Source organism: Microtus ochrogaster, unplaced genomic scaffold (assembly GCF_000317375.1).
Source record: "Microtus ochrogaster isolate Prairie Vole_2 unplaced genomic scaffold, MicOch1.0 UNK43, whole genome shotgun sequence".
In the NCBI taxonomy this organism is placed as follows: Eukaryota; Metazoa; Chordata; class Mammalia; order Rodentia; family Cricetidae; genus Microtus; species Microtus ochrogaster.
In genome coordinates this window covers 767375-772027 of record NW_004949141.1, presented here as the reverse complement: position 1 = coordinate 772027, position 4653 = coordinate 767375, and the positions used below count along the sequence as shown (strand labels likewise).

The 4653-nt window shown below is 35.8% G+C and overlaps 1 pseudogene; it reads right to left on the bottom strand.

Moving 5' to 3' along the window:
- Positions 1-3398: 3398 nt before the first annotated feature.
- LOC101979457 lies at positions 3399-4387 on the bottom strand (annotated as a pseudogene).
- Positions 4388-4653: the final 266 nt, after the last annotated feature.

The window sequence follows — 4653 nt, the reverse complement described above, 5'->3', positions numbered from 1 at the left end:
GTCTGGGATTTAAAAGCAAGTAAACTCAATATTGGTATTTGCCAATTAAATCATAAGAACTGAAATATTCCAGGAAAGATTAAGGCGTTTAGTAATGGGCCCAGTCTTATAAGTGAAAATAGAAACAAAAATGTCATTCTTGTTTGTTTTTTTTTTTTTGCCTCTCAACATTTTTGGGACTACAGTATAATTACATTTCTCCCTTATCTTTCCTTCTCTCCAACCCTCCTTTATGCCCCTTCCTACTTTCCTTCAAAGTAATAGCTTCTTTTTCTGTCTTGTATATGCACATGTATATACACACACATATACAACCTGCTCATTTGGTATAATTTTACTTGCATTTATGCTTTTAGGGATGATCGTTTGGCACTGGATCACCAATTCATGTTCTATTTCTTGGAAAAAGCCACCTCTCCTAGCTCCCAGATTTGCTTTTTTTTCAGTGGTTTTTAGATCTTTGTTGAGAGTTGAAATCTCATGGACTTTTACTTGTCCACTTGCATATCTATTGGTAATCTTGTTCCTGTCATGTTTGGGCAATCATATTGGTGACTTTTTGAATGTAACTTGTGATAATACTAGGAGACTCAACATCACAACCAAGTATCTGATCCTCTGGGTTCTTATAATCTTTCTACCCCCTCTTCCACAATGTTCCTCAACCTTAGGCGTAGAAGTGTTTTATAGGTATATCCATTGAAGGTAGGCCTTTACAACTCTTCATTTTAATTGACTTGTAACTGTCTATGTCTATATCTGTTGGCATAAGGATAGATGTTTAAAAGTTATTGTTAGGGATTAGGCTGGTTTAGTAAGTTAGTGATTGTAGATTCTCCTCCAATAACCATGATTTTACTAGCACTGAATAGTTCTAGGTTTCTAGTACCAAACAAAGTTTCCCTCTTGTAAAGAGGGTCTTAGGTCAAATTAGAGAGATATTTGTAACCACCAAAGAACTCATGCCAGTAGTATAATCTTAGGGCTATAATGTCATGTGGATCATTGATATTGTCCATAGGCATTATACCTGTGTAGGACTCTTGATTACCTCCTTTTTTGGTAAACATTCAAGATGCCTTATGGTATCATGAAAACTAGCCTTCCATTAGGGGACATTCAGGTTAGTTAGTTCCAGCTCAAGAGACTTGGAAGCTGTTTCTGATGTGTATGGTATCTTTAGTAACAGGTACTTCTACCTATGTGAGGGTGGATAACCAAGGGCAATAGGAATAAGTTGTGAGTTTTAGGACTCTCCTGAGTAGCCCCGGCTGACAACTAAAAAATGGCTTTAGTGTCTGATATTAGGGTCTTTGTTAGGTGGTACTTGGGTGTTGAAGTGGGTACCATCAGCCCAAATGAGAAAGTTCATGAAAAATATGTCTGTATGTTTATACATGGAAATTATATATATTATAAATTTTTATACAAATAGTTAAATGTATGATTCTTTGTGGCTTTTCAGACACCCTTATTGTTGTTCTATTTGCTTACCTTTTTCTGCATTTACTTTTCTCCCTCTCCCTAAAAATCTCCCCTTTTCTATAAATAAAATTTTTATAAATAAATTTTATAAATAAAATTTCTATAAATAAAAATTATCAAAAATAGTCCAGGAATTTGAAATATAGCAAGGTAGGGGGTGCATGTGAGAGTTGTGTGGGAGAAAAGGGAGTGGAAAATAATTTAATTCTATTATAGTCTTGCAGAAATTAATAAAAATATTAACAAATGAAAAACCTTTAAGTATCAGATGAAGAGCACTATACAAACACACAGCTAGTGAGAATGAAGAGAATAAGTGACCCTGAGGTTCCCACCTGCACATGAGACATCTACAACATACCCCCTACACCCAAGACTCAGAAACATTGTGGAAATATGGGCATAAAGACCAAGAATAACAGAAGTGCTGCAAAATAGCACCTTCTAGACAAAAGAGTAAAGATAAATCTACGAAATCTCAGATATATGATTACCTAAAGATAACATATATATATATATATATATATATATATATATATATATAGTGACCAAATCAATTGGCATAGTAACATGTTGTATGAAATTTCACAAGACCCCATTATGACCTGAAGGAATGAGGAGAAACAATGGCTATTGAGGGAGGGATAATCAGTTTTCTCAAGTGATAAACCATGCATAGGTTATTCAGGCATAATTTGTTAGTCTGAAACACATGTACATGCAAGCAACACTAGGTTGATATTTATAATTATGAAGAAGAGGCCATGGATGTTTGATGGAGCTGAGAAGAGGGGTGAGATACATATGTAAACTATAGTCCAATGGATCATGGTACAAATAAAACAAACAAGAATTCTCTAAATCATCAGTTCCATGCTATCATTTTTATTGTCTCAATTCCCACCAATATTCAGCCTGTCACAGATACATTCTAAAATATCTCATCTATATTATACATGTTTTAATTGAAAGTTGCATTTACTTATGAGGTATAATGTAATATGTCATACATATATTCATTGAATAATGGTGGAATTAGGGGAGTAAGCCAATCTATCACTTGAAGTTTTTACCTTCATTGGATGAATACCTTTAGCTTTCTCTCCTTTGAGATATGAGACATTATGTTTAACTATATTTATCTCACTATGGCATAGCACACCAGGACCTATTCTAGTTAAGAAGAACAAAAATGGAATAAGTGTGGGTGTATACAGCTCTTAAAAATCTCTGACTTTGTTTTCTTCAAATTTAGGCACATTAGAATAGCACATAGATTATTTTGAAATTTGACCACCTATTGTATAATAGTTCTCTATTCTTCCTAATCGAACAGCATTTATTAACTACTATCCTTTTTAGAGAACAATTATACCTGGGGTAAAGTACTTTCTGGTGATTAGTTTTAATATTTTATAGCATTTCATAATTTCTATGTTTCTCCATTTTCAACACAGTTTCCCATGTGGGTATTATCCCTTAAAATGTATATAGTAAAAAATGCAATAGGTTGTAAATATGCAGCACACAAAAGATTTTGAATAGTGAAAGCAAAATATATGAATAAAGAAATAATTATATGCTAATGTTTTAGAACAAATTTGTCAAATTGGCATAAATAGTATCACATTTACAGAAGTATTTGTGTACTTATAATGCATATACATCAGGTATCAATAGTATTCCAAATTGTTGTTAATATTTATTGATTTTATTATTGGCTATAAGGTTACAACTTGAATAACCATGTAGGAATTGTACTAGTATGCAATAATGAATATATTATGTAATCTTAACAAGTAATGAATCACCAGAAATTTTATGATGTGTGTTGCACACATTACATTTTCTAAAGACAGCCCTCCTTTATGACATTTTCCAGGGAAACTGAAAGATGAGTAGAGAAGAAATAATCAGGGTTTTGTAGAAGAGAATGTTCCAAAGACTCTTGTCATGGCCCCCAGGACCTCCTTATTCCTCAGGCTGTAGATGATGGGGTTCAGCATGGGGGTGAGGATAGTGTAGAAGACAGCCAGAATCTTATCTTCTGTGGGAGAACGGAGACTCCTAGGTGGAAGATAAGTGTAGACAAAAGGCGCATAGTAAAATGTCACCACAGTTAAGTGAGTTGAACATGTGGTGAAGGCCTTTTTCTTTCCCTCTTTTGGTGGCTTTTGAAAACCGGCAAAATGATGCGTCCATAGGAAGCCGTGATGCCAAGAAAAGAAAGTAGGAAAAACAGGCTTGTGCTCACAAAGACCATGTACTCATAAACCCAAGTGTCCATACAGGCCAGGGGAAGCATGGCTGGGACATCACAGGAGAAATGGTTAATGGACCTGGAATGGCAGTAAGGGATATGAAGGGCATAGACCGTATGTGCTAAAGAGTTAATGGAGCCAAGTGCCCAGGACCCTATGATCATCTTCAGACACATCATTTTGCTCATGTGAGTGGGATAATGAAGGGGGTGACAGATGGCCACAAAACGGTCATAGGCCATGGATGCCAGGAGCAAGCCCTCAGAACATGCCATTGTCAGGAAAAAGAATGGTTGTACTCCACAGCCCAGTAAGGTAATGCTTTTCTGGCCAGAGAGGAAGTTATATGCCATCTTGGGAACAGTGGTAGAAATATCCATCAGGTCCATGAGAGAGAGCTGACTGAGGAGAATGTACATGGGGGTGTGGATCCTGGAATCCACACGAATGAGGTGGATCATTGTTGAGTTGCCAAACAAAGCCAGGGAGAACACAAAGATGATGACCAGCAAAAGCAGAAAACCTGTTTGGTTTTGTGGAAGCAGTCCTAACAAAATGAAGTCACTTGAGCTCTGGTTCCATTCTCCATGGAAACATATTGCTTTATCTTTCTTGTAAAAGGACCTAATAGTGAAATACATTGCCATATGACATAGGACAAGAAAGCAGTGCTAAGAGGAAAGATCATAGCAATAAGTGCCCACTTACAGAAAACAGAGAAAGCATACATTGGGGACTTAACAGCACACCTGAAAGCTCTAGAAAAAAAAGAAGCAGATGCGCCCAGGAGGATCAAAATTATCCATTATGATCAAGAAGACTGGAAATAATCAAACTGAGGGCAGAAATCCACAAAATAGAAACAAAGAAAACAGTCCAAAAAATCAATGAAACAAAAAGTTGGTTC